We start from the raw sequence: 20,463 nt of genomic DNA, 5'->3' as shown, positions 1-20,463 counted from the left end.
ACTAGTGTCACAGACAGTGGGCTTTGCTGCCAGCCCTCTAGCTTTACGGCAGCCTATGGGCAACGTATACTACCGTCTGGGAGAGTGTTTAAATGTGAGAGTGTGTGTAGGTGTGTGTTTTTGTTTGTGCATGCCAACAATTTGAGTCTAAGCTCTTCCCTTAGCAAACCACCCCCTCATGTTTTTCTTTATCGCTCTTCCACTTCCAATATTTTGTGTTGTTCTATGCATGTCAAAATCAGTTCTAAGTAAACCTTGTTCCCCCTTCTCTAATTAATATAACATTCTTTTCAATTTGGATACAGAGGAAAAACTACATGGTTACTGGTCTCATATCAGAGATTTTGTATATTTTCTCCAATTTCTGTCACAAATAAAAGATATCTGTAAAATAAGCTTTGAACTTCAAGTGCAGACCTTTTTAAAGTTTTCTTCAGTTTCAAAGTCCACTTATATTTGTCTGCACTTGAGCCTAATGGGCCATGTTCTGTTGATTTTGACTCTGCACATGCCTGCAATCATGGAAAACACCGGGCTTGGCTAGTCTGTACAGCCATGAGGAAGAGCTGCTAATAGCTCAATCAGAACATACTTTCAATGGTGGCCATTTCTGAAATGTCAAAAAGCATTATTTTTATTAAGACAAAATAATACGGAGTATGAAATATGTTACAAAATATGTTATGAAACCCTGAGAACTGTTATCAACTTCTATGCTGCTCTACTCATTAATTTTGTCCCTTTTGAAATAGAACAGACTGAAAAACCTGATCCAATCGGTTGTGACACCCAAATGAGAACAAGTGTTACATTTGTGCCTTTAGAAGTGAAACACGGCTGCACACTGGAGAGTGAACGAACGAGCAAGACGAGAGTGGCATGAGAAAGCCTGGAAAAAAATATGGCACGCGTCTTTGCCTTTTTATGAGGTTAACTGCACTTGGGAATTACGGATGAATAATTGAAAGGATGTGTAGACAATCCTCCCTTTCCATATATGCCATTTTCCTTCCATCAGACCATCCGTCCATCCATTCACCCGTCTATAAATACTCAGCAGGCGGAGAATGCTCGAATAATGCCAGAGGCCAGGAATCGGTTACAGAAACCCGCTGTTACAATCAGAGCCAATTAATGACCTCCCTGGAGTCAGGGACTAATTTATAAAAACACAAAAGAAACTTTGAGCGTCTGCGATGCATCCGTGTCATGTATTGTCTTATTGTCGGCAAGTCTACTATGTTTAAATGAACAGAAGACCAGATCAGATAATTAGTGCGAGCTCACAGTAGAGTCGTCTCCTACTCACTCACTAACGTTCATTGTATGCTCATTGAATCTCATTCTCAGTGTGCATATGTTCGTATAAGATATTTTTTTGTATAGGAAATGAAGCCTCTCTACGGTGGAGAGGGAGGTTTTGCTTTGTATGCAGCTCCAGTCATGCACAACCTCTCCTACATACATAAGCACAAACTCCCTCCCTCGCTCTCTCTCCCGTCCTCCATAGGCCCAATTAGACTGTCATAATTACTGCCAGGCAGGAATGAGTGGATGGAATAGAAAACAGCATCCATTTTTTAACCCACACTAGGTATTTCATTGCATTTACATCCCTAAACATGACAGCGAGCGGAGAGGAGTACGGGAAGCGTAGAGACGAGAGAGACAGAGTGATGGAGAAATGTTGGAGAGATGGGGAGAGCAAGACTGTGGCGGTCAATTCGGTTAATTTAGCAAAACGCAACCATTAAAAATTCATGCACTTATTACATATCTTTAATCTCTAACGCAGACAACTGAGAATATTAATAAATATGAATAATCCTTCAAACCTTTTGACCCGATGCAGAAGTTGCCACAGAATTAATTAAATCTGTGACAGTAATGGGGGTGCACAGGCACGTGCAGAAAGGTCACGCTCACGCGCAACAGATTCCGAACTGACAGGTACACAAACAAAAGAGGGAAAGAGAAGTTTTTTACGTGAGAGAATTTATGCATTTATGCCACAACTGCAGCAGAAACTTTAAGATCTGATTGTCTGCGTGGAGAGTAAAAACATTACGTAACATAGCATGAGCTCGCCGTAGCGAAACAATGACGGCTAGCACACCAGACTTAAAAAAATCTTTAATGTTATTATGGGAAGTGTAAACCAGACGTTTTTTGCTTCCCTGCCATCAGCAGCTGAGCAGCTAGAACTCTCACCACTCTCACCAGATTGGGTGTGTTTAAAAAGCACTGATATTCTGAAGTCGGCGTCTGTGCATCTAAAAAGGGATTTATAAAACACTTGTTGGAAAGTTGTTACTATTCTTAATGCAACAAGTTGTCAACCTGTCTCTCCTCCTTCCAGACAGAGCATAACCAGAAATGACAGCAAAACCCAGTAGAGGCTCTAAAAGCAAATTTACGCTGCCTTTATATACGGAAGAGATACGTCCGATGTAACAGCTACTGGCCACATATGGTTGTTAAGCAAAACATGCACTAGAGGGCAGCACAGAGTCGAGTCATTGTGATAAGAACTATCTAAAATGGATGAAACCATCTATGAGAGAAATGTATTTCATGTAGAATTTGACTTTTGTAATTTGGTTCATGTCTCATCCACCAAAATGGAGGAAAAAGGGTTTAGGGACGAGTGCTGAAACCAGCGACCAGGTGGTGATCGAGACATTTTGGCTTCACTTTGCGGGAGCTGTCGTGTCATTTATCGTTTGACATGCAGACGTTTGGTTTTTAAAGCTTTATTTGAAATAAATTGAGCTATGAATCAATACATTCTAATACCGGGAACGTGTGAAAACAAAAAGCAAAACCGAAGATCGATGGCAGCAGCTCAGTGAGCAGCTATTATGTTTACTTGATAGTGCAGGTTGATGGTGGCTGCTTATTAAACCTTGTTATCTGATACAGCATGTGCCTTCCCTGTATTTTTTGTATGCATGTGATAGAATGTGATGCCCAACTTCACTGTGAAATACTGCAAATGAACGCCGCCTCGCCTCAAACCATACGACTCGGGATTTTTCTGAATGGTTGGAGTAAACTCAGCAGTCATTACGACACGATCCATTAGGCAGCACTCATTTCAGGGAGAAGTCAGCTTGTGTCAATGAGCTGTATATGAACTGTGCAGTTTAGCACTGGATATATGGCATAATAACACGTGTCTTATTATTTAAAGCAGCAAAAGTAGCGACTAAACTCAGATAAATTGAAGATATAGGAATTGGTTTCCGCTGAACTGGCCCTAAATGACCTGGAAACTGAACTGACCCTGAACTCAACGGTGAGATTTAAAATGTTTCTCTTTAAAATATGGAAACAGTCCAGACAGAGGTGAGGCTGAGGTGACAGCTGATGTGAAATTGTAAGTGCTGTGAAATATGTTGGTTGTGGCGACTCGCTCCACCTGCTGCTGCTCCACAACCACACATTCACATGCACACACAACCCCCCCGATGTCTCTGGCTGCCAGAAACCTGCTATGGCAGCAGAAACCTGACAAGGGCCTCAAAACTTGACACATCTTCCTCTCTCTCCTTTTCTGTCTGTTGTTCTTTCTCAGAGTCGCTCTCAAAGGAACACGCACACAAACAGTGAACTGCCGGGCAACGTTGTGCGCATGGATGTTGTGTTGTTCCCTGTGCGGGTGTGTGTTCATTCAGTCAATATTTCATTCTGATGTTTGTTTATGTATGAGCATTTTACAGTGTGCGTGCGTGCGCGCGCGTGTCTGTGTGAGTCATACCTCAAGGTAGTCTGTTATCATCAATAGCCTGCTAAATGAATCAGTGCCCCTCAGGCCCCTTGGCCAGACCACAGACACACACACAAACAGACACACACAAACAAACACACACGTCATACATTTCTCAATATTGCAGAGGCATCACTCACTTAGTCAAACAGACCTAACAGCACTCTACGGAGAAATATTGAGGACAGGTGAGAAATATCCAACACACACAAACAGAGAAACAAACACACACACACACACGAGAATAAAGGAGAACAGCCACAGTTTTGTAAAAAACATTCCTTGTGTTTGTAATTTTGCAGTGAAGAGAGAATGAAATATAATGAACAGACATTCTGCTTTAATCACACTGTACTGCATGGTGATTGTGTGCGTGTGCGTGTGTGTAGAACAGACATACACAGACTACCATTGTTGGGTCACATGGGTTTGGGAGAGTGGAACTGTGAAATGCCTATGATTCCGTGCATCTGTGTGTGTGCATGCGTGCGCGCAATGCAGCAGAGTAAATCTAATTCCCATTTCCATAATGGCACCTCCAACTGAGAAACGTCCATTCCTGTTTCCTCTCTCTGACACACACGCACACGCACGCACTGAGATATATGGAAACACACACCTCTATTTCCCCCCGAAGAGTCAAAAGCTATACAACCATCCGCACTCTCGTAAAGTACATTGTTCAATAACAGAGGCTCGCACAAAATGCCTTCAGTCCCAACACGCACACTGAGAGGAGGCAGAGCTGAATTGAACCCTCGGATATAGGAACACTTTATTTGTGCTTGTCTAGCTTCCTAAACTTTAAAATCAAATGTGTTCGATGTGGCCAGTCCTTTATATTTGGAAAGCACTTAAATGTTGTCGTGAAACCATTACATCCTTTGAGCAATTGTGCCTTCCAAGGGTAGAAATTTGCATCATATATTATCATAAACCACTTTAACAGCGGATGGGTAGATCTGCATCTGGTCCCAAGATGGCCTATTATGTTGCCTCCATAAGCTTAGTTATTAAATGTCTACCTTTGTGTACAGAAAAGCAGCTCGTAAACCATTCCTCTTCATTTTCCTCGCAGGCATTATTCACAGCAACAACAGCCACGTGGAGGAGAACTGTTAAAACCAACTCTTCACTTAGACATAATGGGCTTAGTCCATTAGCAGCACAACAGTCATACGCATCCATATGCACAGACGAGGCTTGAACACAGCCTCATTTACCAGGCTGCAATAACGGTTCCTTAGACTATAGGAGGGAGATACGAGAGAATTAAGATTTACAGCTTTGGCAGGACAGTGAAAGTCAAACTGTTTCCTCATTAAAGGTAAAAGGGGGACTTTGACTTTATGGACATGGACAGAGACGGGGACTTCTGGATCAACCACGGATTACTTTGTTGACCGTCATAGCACAGCTTCAACTCTGGATTCAAACTACAAACTAGAAATTCCTCCATGCTGTTGTATGCCTCCGTCAAATATCTTTATATATCATGGTCAAGAAACAAAAAACATGTTTTGTGAGGCCCCCGTGACTTTGACCTTCGACCACCCAAATCTAAATCAGTTAATCTGTGAGTCTAACTGGAGAATTGAGTCAAAATTGAAAGGATCCTCTTGAGACGGTCTGACAATTGTGCGTTCTTGATCTGTACCAGATTTGAAGAACGTTCCTCAAGGCATTTGTTAGACATTAGCTTCACAAGAATGGGACGGTTTGATGGACAAACGGATGGACAACCCAAAAACAGCGCTTCCGGCAACTGGCTATGGTTGGTGCTGAGGCATTAAATGGAAAGAAGTTATCATGGTTTCAGTCTTTGATTTATTGTGTGGTAGAACACGGTAGCAGAACATGACTGCAGCAAGATGCTTTAGATTAAAAATTGATTTGCTCGACAGATATACTACTTGAACACTACGGAGCATTTCATTATACCTTAAGGAGGCATGCTAAATTCAAAGTAGACCAGAAGACCAATGTAGTAGCCTCTCAACACATCTCCATACACCACACATTCAGTAAACCTGCAGCTGAAGATCGGAACTTAAGTTAGTGGCACAACAAAACTGAATAAATATTTAAGCATCATAGCAGAAAGATTACTTATCACAGACCCACGAAAAACACACCTCCTCTTTTTGAAGCAGGAATTCTCTTTCAGCGAGTCAACTGACAAGCCCCAATGGGACACACAACAGTTCAGAGTTTCTTCTGGAGACAAACTTGTATATTTTATATCTTTGCCCTTTTAGCAGTTTTAAAACAGGAGACATGGGCTGACACTGAGCAATCCCAAATGCTGAGTTCCATTTAAACATTGCTCCCAACATAAATAAATCTATTTTCCACCTCAATATAAATCGTGTTTAGCCGACAGCAGCACAGCAACGTGGAGGCTGAAAATCCCGGAGACATGGAAACGTACTTAAATACACCAGGTGCTGCCAATTATAAAATAAAGGAGCACGTCTTTCTTTTATGTTCAGATATTAGATTTGACTCTTTGACCTTTGTCTTGGAGCGCATTAGTCCTAAACCATCGTGAGCCTTTCATTCAACTGTGTTTGTTTTATGTGCCTTATTGTTGAGTATATTGCAGCAACTTTCTCACAGAACACTGGGCTCAGATGTGCACAGTTCTTATAACACTGCACTTTTAACCTTGACTGATTTAATCAGTTTATGGCTCCTGAGCAGGAAGTGTGCGTCTTTCCCTATGTCGCTCAAGTTTAAGTTTCTTTAGTCCTAAAACACCAGATGACACTGATTTTTGCCTTCATCAGTTGAGCCCTTGACACAAAATTAACAAAAAATTAAACTCTAAATAGAGATTTTTTGTAAAATGACAAGTAGAATGTTTTGGTTTGGATTACTGGAGCAGCACCAGAAGGTTTTATCTCTCTATAACCTATCCCCTGAACAACAACATGATACATGTGTACCATGTGTGTCTCCCTGCCAGAGAGTGTGTGTGTGTGTGTGTGTGTGTGTGTGTGTGTGTGTGTGTGTGTGTGTGTGTGTGTGTGTGTCCCTGCACGTACGTGTGAGCCTGCATGTGCGAAACTCATTTTTCTGTGCATAAACCTTGGCAGGTGTCCAGCTCCACTTGGCCGGAGCTCAGTGAGAGAAGGGAAAGACTTGTCTTGTCTTAGTGCTTAAATCCCCTCTGAGACGACGAGTGAAACACGCTTCAAGAGTTTTATGTATTGTTGTGAAGCTGCCTTTTTATGGAGTTAAGCAGTGGTAAGCACCCCCAAAGGCTTTCTCAATCGCCTCGCCGACAGGTATTATGACACACAGGCTTAGGTTCACTGACAGACCGTCAGAAGAAAGGCTACGTCAACTGTTGGTAGAGGATTAGGCGATTACCATTAAACTAAATGATGTATACCGCATTAGAGTTGGTTGAACAAAACACTTTGAATTAGATTAAAGACCTATCTCTTCATTAGGGTTAAAACTTTCACACTGGTTTGAATAGCACCACAATCAGCGGTGGTCACGGTACGCAATATCACAGTTCTACAGTATGCTGTGTTTCAGGCAGATGGTCACTAAGGCCCTTTTTCCCCCCAGACTGCTCATTCCAAACTTCTTCCCCTAAAAATTATGGAGGCCACTGTGCTCCGAGGAACTGTCAATGCAGCAGAATATTTCTTTTTTTGTAGCCTCATCCGTGCCTCGAGGCAAAAATGTCTTCGAGCTCTGCAGACAGTCCCAACAACCTCATAGCTTTGTTTTGAATAATACACATTGTCACCTTTGAGACTTTTTATAAACAGACACATCAAATAGTGTCCAATCAACTGAGTTTACCACAGATGGAGACCAATCAGGGGGAAGAAACATCTTAAAAAAGAGGAACCGGAGATGAATTTCAAGTGTAAGATTCAAGCTTTTCTGTGAATAGATTTTAAAAGACTTGGGGTTTTGAGCGCATCAATGAGGGAAAATGTTTTTGCACATGGCTGCAAAATAATAAATGTGAAAAAGTGAACACTTTCTGAATGCAATGAATATAAATGAATGTAACAAAATTACAGATACGCTCACGTATTCTGAACTGGAGGAAGAGCTTAGGTGTAGTTTCTTTCCTTACAGAGGTGGAGGGTGTGTAGCAGGGAGCCATCACTGTCAATGATGCTCTGTGAAGGTCAAGGCTGACTAAAAGGACACGCTGGGGCACAAGGAGGACCTGGAACCAAGTAACACACCAGGAAACAGTCACATGTCACACTGGGCAACAGGGGGGCGTCAGCACCTCAGTGGTTTCACAAGCGAGTATGTAATCATAATGTCACCAGTCCGAGGGTTCAGAGCAGCTGGTAGAATGGAGCATAAAAGCACACGATGTCAGAATCTAACAGTCAGAGGACGAAACAAAAGAAAAAATGAAATTGCCTCAAAATGTCTGAAAAAGTGATAAAATCAAGTATAGGGTGAATGGGAGCGAAGTCAACAGGAGGCATATAACCCTAAATTTTAATCAAATCCCACTGAGCAAGGCACTGAAATCAGAGCTTAGTCTCTAATAAAAATGAAACCTTGCTGCATTAAAGCCACTTTTTATTACAGAAATAACACGAGCCACGGAGAATCCTGCAGGGAGACAAGAAAGACAGAAAGTGAAGGGAATTGCAGTGGCAGCCATCTATACTTCCGAGCATGTGCACGCTGCATCAGAGCCCTCAGCACAAACATGCCTTGCTCAAGTTTCAGAGAACGGACAGGGGATCGTCTGTTCCCAATTTCATGGCAAATCATCTAATAGTTGTTGAGGTATTTCAGTCAGGACCAAAGGGGTGGAGTGACTGACGAACAGACAGTGACATCCCTTACGGGGACGTAGCTGGGCAGGCTAAGAACGCACCTTGATATTAACTCGCCTCCCAGGGAAGTCTGGACAATGCAACTCAACCAGAGGGTACGTTGTGTTCCAGCATGTCAGCGCGCTCCATTCTGTCATTTCTTGCCTTTATGCTGCTCTTTATCGTCAACGTGCGATATCTCACAGCGTCCTCGTGTTGTGGTGTGATTTACACATTCTGCATAAAAAGTGGTCACGGGAGGAAATACAGTGGTGAAAACTCAATTAACACCAAGTCCACCGGCAGATCAGCTGAGGCTTTGAAATGCTAATGGTTGCTTATTAAAAAGGTGTGATAACTGTTTATTTATAGGGTGTGACTGTTGGTATGATTATGAACAGCAGTCTGGTCTTCTTCAGCACAAACACGTGTGGGAGTAAGCAATTTGCTACTGATTTGAACCATATGTAGACTGGATATAAAGAGGCACGATATGACAGCTGGCCAAAAGTGAAGCCAACGCGTCTCGATCGCCACCTGCTGGCTGGCTGCAGTATACGTCACAAAACGCACCATGTTCATGATGGGACACGGAAAGAACTTAAAAATCAGGGAACACATCAAATACATTTTCTCAGAGATGGTTTCAATATATTTCTTCAGTGTTGCATCTCTCCACTATTCCTTTCCTGCACCATCCTCCTCTATACACACAGGCCAGTGTGAACTTATCGTACAAATTGTAATTAACTACATTAAAGCAGCTAAATGCTCTCCTGGCACTATAATGTTTTTTTAAATGTAATCTAATTTGCAGTCACTGTGGTGAGATTATCCACATCAGTAGTTGACACTAGGGGTGGTTGCCTGTTTACCTTCTGTCTGGTCTGGCTTCGGACATATTAAGCTCATCTATTCAAATTAGAAACCTTAATAAAAAGAATAGCAGAGGCTGGTTTTTGTTATTGTTGCTCGTGTTCCCCTGCAGACAATCACACCCAATAGACTTATAAAGGGAATATCTATGGGCCTTTAATGTTTTTGCATTGTCAAAAAACTACATAATCAATCATTTAAAACTGCGAAGACATTTCAGAGTGCGCCAAAGCTAAAACCATATAGAGAGAAAATACTTTTTGTCTCTTTGTGTTAGTCTGGAGCTGCTCTGTGACAGACGAGAGGGAACACATCAAAGCTTTCTAAATGTCATCCTAATTATCACAGACGCTGTGCTGGAATATCAAATAAAGACACCAAAATACCAAAGCCTCAAGGTTTCTGTCATCATGTAACCCCTTAACTGGAGGGGAGTCAACCGCGAGTCAGACTGTGTGTGATTCACGGTGACTCACGTCTGACAAACGGCGGCGATGACCAAAACTAAACTTCGCAGACTTCAAAGAATAACTACCTCCAGGATATCTTGGACCAGTAATACAAGTGGTGTCCTGCTAACACAATTATAACACAAGCAAGCTGCTTTGGTGCAACTACCACTAAGGATTATCGCACACATTTTCTCTCATCTGTTATACAAAAGCGCTTTGACAAAACATGGGATTTCAACTCACCTTCACCCCCTAATTCTCTGACAGGTTGAATGGCTCGTTCACGCGGGCGTTTTCACTTATTCTGCCTGATTACACCTCTTTTCAGGATTGTGTGTACAGACTGACATTGATTGATGTCTCTCTGAAGCTTTGTTTTTGCTCTGATTGCGTGGCACAGGCCTTCACAGCATGAAGCATGGACTGTGAATTTGTGCAGAGGCTTCATGGTTTATGGTTTGGATATTCAAGGTATTATTCATTGAAAAAGAAAAATGAGCAGGACGGACTAGGGACTAGCGAAGAGAAAGCTGCTTTCAGACATGCACTGAAGTCCTGAAACTTTCCAAAGGGGCTGTATTTCAGAACGCAAATGTCCGAGTCGGTTGTTCCGGACATTTTCCAGAACTCCAGCCCCCTAGTAACACGCCGAGAAAATGTCCAAGGTAGCCTTTGTGAGAAAACAGTAGGAAAATATCAGGTTCCATCACACAGAAGATGCAGAACAAGAAGTCAACATGGAAAGGCAACGAGATTCAAGAGCTTTTGGTGATAAGGGCCGATAATTTATACGTCATATCCGGCCTTTTGCCTGCTTTACCCAGGTGCCACCCTCGCCTCGATGTACCGGACATTTTCCTGTTGTTGAGAACTTGACTTTGACCGTTTCCGTCTGCGCTATTCATTTCTTTCAAAGTCCAGAAAAAGGGCATTTTTCAGAGTTCAAGTTTGAAAATGTTTTACAGAGGCCTAGAATCCTTCACTACAGTGAGCTTGTTATGTTTAGTGAGTGAGAATTTATTGTACCATCTAGTGGACATAAATTATTTTTTGTTTGTTTTCCATGTGACACGCTACAGTCAATAGTCTAATTGTCTATATCGAAGCATAGTGAATAGTAGATGAACAGATCACGTTTTGACATTTCAGAGCAGAAGAGGTGCAGGTGTGATTGATGAACAGCTGCACTTCCTGTGAATGCCGGCTCTGGTACAAGGCCATCATTAGCGTTGTGAGTCATACCGGTGCCTCTATTGTCCTGCTACAATGGATCCAAACGTACGAGTGGGAAAAGGTGCACTCCCACAACACGTCCGCCGAGCCTCAGCCTGGGCAGAGGTCTGATCAGCTGGCTGACTGTGCACACGTGCGTGGGCGTGCACGGACTTCAACCCAGACAACAAAACTGACTGAATGTATAAAATGTTTCTGATCACAACAGGCCCGTTTTTTTCATTCAGTCGTCTGTTTGGAAATGCAGAGGTCAGACTCATTAGGTCAAAGGTCAAACCCATTCATTGAATATGTAATTTAGGATTAACATCTCTGCACCTTTATTAAACTAAGGACAGGATGTCCGTATGTCCAAAAATCAAGATAAAAAATATGTGATATTACAAATCGTTCAAATGTATTCACCCGCCCCATTAAATACAACAGAGGGGCGTTAGCTCACTGACAGCGGATCATGACTGACGTCTTTATTCCATGGTGATCTATTCCTTCCGTCACATTTACTACCATTGATACAGCCCTCTGCCATATAAGAGTATATTGTATTAATAAAACTAATGAGTATACATAAAATAATACCACTGTGTGTAACTGGCTGAGCAGAGCAGTTAAATGCACCACGTAGCAGCACCGCACCTGAACTTTCCTGCGACTGTGCAGGCGGGAAGACAAGTCGTTCGGGGTCGAACGGCTCCTGTCGGATTCATTAATGACATCACTGTACTTTCAGTGGATTAGGACCGTGCATGGAAACACGCACGTGAATTCACATGCCCCGATACACACTGTCAGCTCCTTTAAATAAGCGGGAAGGAAAAATAAAGGAGATTAATAGCAAAGCCAGATGGATCCCCTCATGGCAGCCACCTTCCAACGTCCATTATGGTGAAAGATGTGTGTGTGTGTTTTTGGGAGAGGATGTGCAGAGTGCAGGAGGGTAATCAATAGTCTAAAGTCTTATCCACACCAGCCTTTTACTCGCCCTCTTCCCGTTTCACTCACTTTATCTCGCCCCTCTCTCCACCCCTCCTTCCCTACAGCACTCCATTACCGCAGCTACACCAAAAAAAAGCCAATAATTTGGGGAGAGAGAGATGAAAAGGGTGAAAGAGTAAAAGAGAGGGAAGGTCGAGAGGCGTTTTAAGAGCGTTAAAGTTTGGGGGGGGCGATGGAGTGAGGGATGTAAAAGAGAGAACAGAAACAGAGGGAGGGGGAAAAGCTGATGAAATTGCGAGACAGAGAGAAAAGGCAACCCCGGAGAGAAAGAGAGAAAGATGAAGGGATGCAGGGTGTTGAGTTAAGGTTAGATCCAGGGATGGAGGGGAGATAAAATGATGAAGGGAGGTGAGAGGTTGAACTCTCCTCTCTTAGAGCTGTGATTATTCCAAAATAATCACACACACACTCTCACATTCCTTTTTCTTTTTTTTTTTTAACTGTCCCAATTTTATTTTGTCCTCAATGATCTTCTACCCCGTCGTCTTTTATCCTCATCCTTCCTTCTCTTTCATACCCTCTCTCGCTCCCTCTCCTCCCTCGCCACTTTCCCCCTCTCTTCTCTCTCTCTCACTCATCCTCTATGCATAATTCAAGCCGAGATTCCAGCATGACGGGCGTGGCCATTAAAAATACATGGGGACGCTGCGCCGAGGCCGTTTAGTGCTGCCTTACCTCAGAGGGGGAGCACCGGCGGCTACGGGGCAACGGGGGCAGAGCGAGGGAGGAAAGAGAACTAGGGAGGTGAGAGGGAGCAGGAGGAGGAAGAGAAGCAGTGGATGGTCACAGAAGAGAGGAGAAGAAGTAAGTTAAAGAAAGGAAGGAGAAAGGAAAAGGATGGTAAAGTGCAGTCATAATTTCCTTCAGCAAATATTCACTTTAAATCGAAGAACTTAAGACAAATAGGTTCAAAGCTGTGGTTCTGGTTTCAGTTGGCTCTCCACCCGGCTCCTAAGTTTGACATGTGCATGGTCGGCCAACAGAAAAAGGGAAAAGCCATTACTCTAGCATGTTGGCTTTCACATTCTTTTCCATATTTATTTATTACCCACCTATGAAAAAGGTAAGTGGTGTAAGGAGTGTATTCATATCGCACTTTCCCGATCTCATCGACCATTCACACAGCGCTGCTTTAATGCCTCGATTAATCTATCATACACCGTTCATACAGTGCCGTCACAGGGGCAATTAGGGGATTGAACCATCAACGTTCTGTTTACTGGACGACCCACTCAAACAAAGTCGCCCAAGCTTTCAGGACCACGTCTTCCAAGGTGTTCTTCCATCCATCCTGGTATACAGGCCAGACTCAGCTTAGCTTCTGAGAGCAGCTGCGGCATATGATGTTGTCTATAGTGAAATATAGCGATGGATGATGACAATGGGCGAAAGACAAAGTCCCAGCACGTACTATACAGTATTTAAATGGCAATTCAAACTCCTTTTTCGATTTTATCTGGATAATTTGATTTAATTAGACATCTGTCCTTTTATTTGATTTGTTGACTCTGTTATTGTGAAGCACTTTGTAACCGTTTTGAGAAGTGCCATTTAAATAAAGTTTATTAATATCATTAGCACTGCTTGTTATTTGATTACACTCGGTTGGTTAGGCTTAGGAGAGTGAGCCTGCGAGACTCCCGACACAGACAGTCGCTAGAAGCAGAGCAACTGTAAATCAGGACAGTGTTTTATTACACAACTCTTTTGGTACAAACATTTACCTGCCAATGTCGCAGATAGTCCCGAGATTTACTCACCGAACTTAAAATCCAATCGCATTCGGCACTTGGCGGGTGTTCATTTCGGACCCATGACAATACGTTGTCACTTCCAAAAAAGATACATGGACGGCTCACTTGCATCATAAAGCAATATGAGAATTCATGACCTCCGATCCAAAGAGTTAGTAATTACAGTACAAGTTTCTGCAAAGTTCACAACACCACCCGCAAAATGTACCACAACACATCCATTTCTCAGCCTCGACTTATTTCTTGCTCCCTGCTCTGGTTCAGTCCTTTTGTTCACAGGTCATGAACAAAATATCCGAGTTCCTTGGCCCCTGTATCACCCGTGTCTGCCATCTGTCTGTCTTCTGGGTGATCACTTTAAATCACACAGCAGCTTAAACCCCTTCATTTTAATAGCATCAACAATAGCCCAGAGGACTATGTCACTCAACTGAAGAGACAGAACTCATTTATCCATCAGCTACTGGCTTAATCTACTCACTGCACATTCCAACGGGGAAAGATTCACAGCCATCTCTAAAGACACATTAAACGTTTCCAGGACACCTCGTCTCCGTAGGCCTCTTTACTGCCGACATTTTGACGCATCACAGCAAAGGTGCGACATTAACGAGTTAGCGCAAGTGTCACAGTGAGGCCGTTTCCAAAATACCTACACTCTAAAACTCAAGAAGCTAAATGGAATCAATTCGTATATTCTTGTATTCTTGTATAATCACCTTCTACTGTGACATGTGAAAATTCCTTTCAAGCTAATTACTCAATAACACCTTATGCCTAATTTATGTCGCCTGTAGGTACCAAAAGAGGAACATCCATTTAAAGCAACTTAACCGTCACTGCACACATACTTCCACACGTTCTTTACATTAGCCTGGCTGTTAACCAATACATCCACTAGAGGGCAGTGCAGAGTCAAGGGTTTCTGGAAGAGGTTGTGATAACACACCTCATAAAATAAGTCCTTGTCCCTGTGCCCAGGCAAAATAAAATAATTGGATGTCTGTAGTTTCCAATAAACTCTTCTCAAAACGTTCTACCATTGTTGAATCTTCTTCCTTGGTCCTATGGTTGTCTTGCTTGTACTTTTGGCTACACTGCCCCCCGTTGTTTCCGTTTGGTAATGCTCTGTTTCGTATCTATCAGCCAGCTATTTGATGCTATAAAAACAACTGGCGCTTAATTTCTGAATGGTAATAGGGAGGGGGGACGTGATGTCTGTCTTTAAACAGTCTGTAGTCTGGGCATTTTGTTTCAAGTAAAGTCTATTTTTGTGACACAAATTACAGTATCAGACACCACAACACTTCAGTCAGGAATTCACAAAATGGAAATGATCGACAGCAATTATTCCATCATATTTCTTGACAAACTAGAATCAGAAATGTTACTTTTATAGAGATGAATGTCAGCCTGAACTCGAGATGGGCACTGCTGGGTAAAGTAGGGAGGTTAAACGGAGGAGAGGGGAGAAAGAAGGAAAGTGGAGAATCACAGGAGACTTCTCCTGGCAGGCAATGAATGTGGATTAAGGAGGGGAAGAAAAAAAAAAAGGAAAGAAATATTTGCTGTCTTTCTCCTCCTTGACCTCGAGCTTAGGGGGGTAATTGGCAAAAACCTGCAAGTAATGCACTCTCTCTCTCTCTCCTTCAATGCTCGTCTTCCTCTCTCTTCCTCGGCCTCACACACAAACACACATGCTAATACTCCCAACTCTCAGTGGACCAATCTCACACAGGAATACCAGCCCCATATAAACAGACAACACAAGCCATTACGCAATAAATAAGCTACAATTTTACTCTGCATCATTCCATAAATCAATTGCATTGATTACTCACATTTGAATATACATAAAGAGGGTGTAGGAATACAGTGTGTGTGTGTGTGTGTGTGTGTGAGAGAGACAGAAGAATGAGAGAGATAAAGATTGTCATGTGAAGCATATGTCATGTTCTATATAAATCTCCAAAGGAGGAAATCTATTTTAAAACACGTGCATGCACGCATCCTGTCAATGTCCCCTCACAGATACTGTGTTTTTTGCAAGAAGACAGTGGCTTTCTGCTAATGTTCTTTCCATGTCTTCTCGCCTTTTCTTTCATAAATAATACGTTGGTGCTATTAGCATGGTCATGGAAGGGCTGCAGGAGATGGTGAGCACCAGAGGAAGAAAAAAGATGGATTGAGGGATGCCAAGACCAGCAGAGCGGGGATGTGGAAAAAACACCAAACACTTAACCTCTTTCTTCCCTTCTTCCTCCCACCTGTTCTCTCAGATCCAACGTAACATCGCAGCACGATGTAAAAACACCTCCCGCAAACCAGTTTCTTCCCGCTGAACTCGTCTCCTCTTGACGATTACCATTTTACTGCCTCGGCTCGTCTTATCTATCACCTTTACTGCCCCGCCTCTCACTGTCTGTCACTTTTTACTGTCCGAGTCCCGCTCATTCAGGGAGATGGAAAAGAGGCAGAACCAAAAAGATAAATAAAAAGAGATGAGAGGAAACAAGATGATGACGCCACAGTGGAGGAGAACTAGATTAGGAGGTGAATCTGGGTATAAAAAAAAAGACGAGGAAGATGCAGGGGAATGAGAAGAGCATTTTTCTGTCCGCTTTTTGTTTTACAGCTGCTTCTTTCATCATGAGCAATCTTACCTCATGTTTATTGCTCCATATCAAATACGCACATGATATTATCCGCTGGGTTTCAGCTCAACAGCAGCCATTTATTAAAAAATGGTCCATCTCTCATTTCGGAGAGAATCCCTTGTTTTCTTGAAGCTACTTCCCCACTCTGTTTTTCATCTCGCCTCCTCCGCTCACATTTATTAAAAATGCTGTGTACTGACATGTGTTTTCAAGTAGTTTTTTGGAAGTACTTGAGATGTTCTTGGAAGCCGCTTGGAAGATAAAGCAGAGCTAATGAAGCACTTCCAGTGTTTGCCATTAATTACCTAGACTGTGCCGGCCCACCGCAGTGCAATTTGTCCCGCTACGGTTTCATAATGAACCCCAAAAAGATTTTACACTTCTCATAAAAAACACGAGAGATCTTTATCTAATGTTTTCCTCTGTTGTGCAGACGGAGCAATAGACTGTCTATCGTGGTTTGACTGGCCACTGGGAGAACCTGGAGAAATCGTGCCGCATCTGTGACCCAGTGGCTCAGAAAGAAAAAGTATTTTTCAACCTTCTATTGCACAAAAATATCCAATAATCCTGCTTTGCTCTTCCACATGTTTCTGCAACATGCTCACTGTCAGAAACCGGACAAAAGCAACACATGTAACCGACACTGCCGCCAAAATAATAGTTCTCCTTAAACCCAACTTCTCTCAACTCAGTTGTGATACCCTCACTCGCATCGGAACTTCACTCATCCCCCCCCAACCAGCACGTTTCCATAATGCCATCAGAACACAGGTTGATAAGGAGGTCGGTAAGGTGCAACAGCGCCCACTTCAGTAAAAGCCTAGTACCTGCAGCCGTGGCAGCAGCGTTTAATGTGGAGGAAATATCCATGTGCGTTATCGTTGCTCTGTTTGTTGTTTCATGGGACGTGGTTTGTGGGAGTAATTGTAAAGGGGCCGTGTTATGAAACCAAATTTCTCCTTCTGGGCCTGAAGTGAAACGGCTAACTAACTTGGCAGGCGGACAGACACTGGTAGCACAACACTGATAGTTTCCCCTGTAGCTGTGCGCATGGTGTGGAACTTGTCACCCAAGTGTTTATACTGCGTCAGTAAGAATGCAAAGTAACAAGCTCATGTAGCAACCGCACAGGTCGATTACAGTGACACCAGCAAGCCACCAATCGGATCAATCCAGGGTTTCCACACAAACGTACGACTGAGGCAAAGCTGACAAATATTTTAACAAACAACAAGAACATCTTGACACTCACAGCAAGTCACAACACTTGGAGTGGAAGTAACAAATTAAACAGAATCTCGGTTTTCCTATTGCAAACACCTTCCCCGGTAATTTTCAGGCAGCCACCAAATGTCACAAGTGTGTGGCTGCGCTGCTCCACGTGTGTCTCTGTGTGTGTGTGTCTCTGTGTGTCTCTGTGTGTGTGTGTGTGTGTGTGAGATTCTAACAAGACTGAAAGATGACCCAAATAGTTTTGTCACATATAGCACACAGCACTCTGGCAGAGCAAACACGACACACTCCCCTTAGTCAGGACGCGATCACGAGGTTGAGTCGGGAGATGCTGACCTCGGCCCACACCGTCCTCCTCTCTACGTTCAAATTAAAACAAATTAATCTAAAACGAGAGGGAACACGCACGTAAGCAGATTTCCATGCACCTGGCACAGAGATCAGCAGCTGTGGGCTCACGTTTCCACTTCCAACAGCAATTTAAGGCCATTTAGACTCAAACACCGGCCAGACTGAGAGGAGGTCACATGTTGGAGAGGCCAGTCGAATCATCTCTTTAACTAAACAAGACACAGTGAGACAGACAGACACAGACAGTGAGACAGACAGATACAGACACACAGAGACAGTAAGACAGACAGATAGACACTGATAGAGATACAGCACCACACGAGGAGACTATCTGACTGACAGACAGTAAGACAGACAGATACAGACACAGAGAGACAGTAAGACAGACAGATACAGACACAGAGAGACAGTAAGACAGACAGATAAAGACATATAAAAGACAGATACACAGTAAGACAGACCGACATATTGAACTCACAGTAATTGACGTCCTCCCTGTTGTTTCTTTTCACTTGGTGCTTGTCCTTGTTGTGGTCACGTGTCCTGAACGGATCCCTGATCATTAGCAACAGTGGCCAGCTGCTTTAACTGTCCGCCATCTTTCTCTGTTATTAACATGATGTGGTTAAAGTTTCCGTTGTTCGTAGTTAAACAGGAGCAGAACCACAGACTGTGGAGCAGAACCACAGACTGTGGAGCAGAACAGGAGCAGAACCACAGACTGTGGAGCAGAACAGAACAGGCCACGTGATGCTCACACCTGCACACCTGTCATGTCTGACTGACACTTCCTCATCCTTGCTTAGCTGGGAGCCAATCGGGGCCCAGGAGGAGTCGCCCATTAAGCAATCACAGTGATCGCTGCAATAAAATCCCTCACACCTGTCATTTCAAAATAAGACTGCATGAACGTAGTCGTAAAAGACAGCAAATGCATGGCACCACCAAATATTATATCTTCATCAAAACAGAAGACGTCATTGTAACAAAAATAACCTTTTCTTAATGAAAACTGATAAATACTAGATCGAGAGGGACACATGGCTAATCTTTGTTACAGTTCACTTCCCTGTGCTCAGTGGATTCATTTGTTTTAGTCGATTCATTTGCTTTAAATTAAATTGTATGTACTGTATTCATTCCTAAGGCTTTTACTTTTGCTACTGATTTTGTTATTTTGCTAATGTTACAGTTTGTTTGTTACGACTTTCTGTTCTCTGCTATATTGTAAATGGGGTCTCTACCCAAATGTATTCCTGAGTTAAATAAAGGTTGGATGAATGAATGAATGAACTTTAACAACAACAATGGCTCAGTAGAGCGAATACAGACCCCATCAGCCTCAAATTACACACTCAAAGATATCAGGCCTTTATCTATGCATGTTTGTTTTTTTATCATTATCCATGCTTTATTAGTAAAACTGTAAAAAAAAACATTTAAAGAAAAATAACCTCCTATGCAATGTTAAAGAAAGTGGAACAATAAAAATTCCCCCTTTGACCAGAATCCAACAAAAAATGTGATAGGTTCTTTCTCGGCCCGTGTCCCATCCTTCCTGCAGGTTTCATGGTAACCTGTTTTGTAGTTTACAGAAACCAACCAAGAGACATAACCTCCTTGGCGGCGGTAATAATTTGGAATAATTTTTTAGTGTTTAACCAACATGACTTCAATCCTTTACTAAGCCACATTGTAAATTAATCTAACTCCTCATTTTCTCCTCTGTTCTCTAACTCTGCGAGTCCTCCCTCACTCTCATTTTCCCTCCGTGTCGAGTTCATTTATTTCCAATGAGAGAATCCATTACAGCGGCATCATCCCAGCGCAGATCCACTGTCTCACAAAGCGGAGCGGTGAACTCATGCGTGGTGAAAACACTTCATCTGGGAGCCAAAGTTACAACGAAAACTCATGTTGGAACGACTCTTTGAGTTTCAGCCAAGTGCCTGAACCATGGAATCCTTTCATAGAACCAGGCTCACTCACACAAAAAACAATTGCAGCGTCAATGATACAAGACACAGACAAACACAGATGGAAAAATGATGAAACCATCTATTATTCTTTTCAGTTAATAATTTCTGCTGTTTCTGCCGGACCCAAATTCAGTTTTTCACAGCGGACGTGTTGTCTAATCAAACCGGGGTGAGACCAATACCACTGATAATGTGTGTGCTCCGTGTGCGTGTGCCAGCGTGCCTGGTATTGTGCATGCTGGCTCGCTGGCGTCGCTTCCTGGCACGCCGCGTTTTGCCACGATTGTTGGCTCGGCGGTTTGCTCGCTGGCAACTCGCAGAACGTGAAATCACGACGGGGCACATC

General features: G+C 42.9%; 1 protein-coding gene across 4 annotated transcripts in view; it reads right to left on the bottom strand.

Moving 5' to 3' along the window:
• The window catches only part of grm8a (glutamate receptor, metabotropic 8a), a 217,185-nt gene that overhangs the window by 184,325 nt on the left and 12,397 nt on the right, over positions 1-20,463 (bottom strand). Inside the window, exon 1 of one of the 4 annotated variants that reach the window (XM_035148150.2) lies at positions 18,617-18,931. The exons of the other annotated variants lie outside the window; for them this stretch is intronic. The gene's annotated coding sequence lies outside the window, so the exon portion shown is untranslated. Of the gene's footprint in view, positions 1-18,616; positions 18,932-20,463 lie in introns of those variants that run through there. 4 annotated transcript variants of the gene reach the window in all.

The sequence above is a fragment of the Hippoglossus stenolepis genome, chromosome 22 (assembly GCF_022539355.2).
Source record: "Hippoglossus stenolepis isolate QCI-W04-F060 chromosome 22, HSTE1.2, whole genome shotgun sequence".
Classification (NCBI taxonomy): Eukaryota; Metazoa; Chordata; class Actinopteri; order Pleuronectiformes; family Pleuronectidae; genus Hippoglossus; species Hippoglossus stenolepis.
This window is presented reverse-complemented; position numbering and strand designations above follow the sequence as displayed.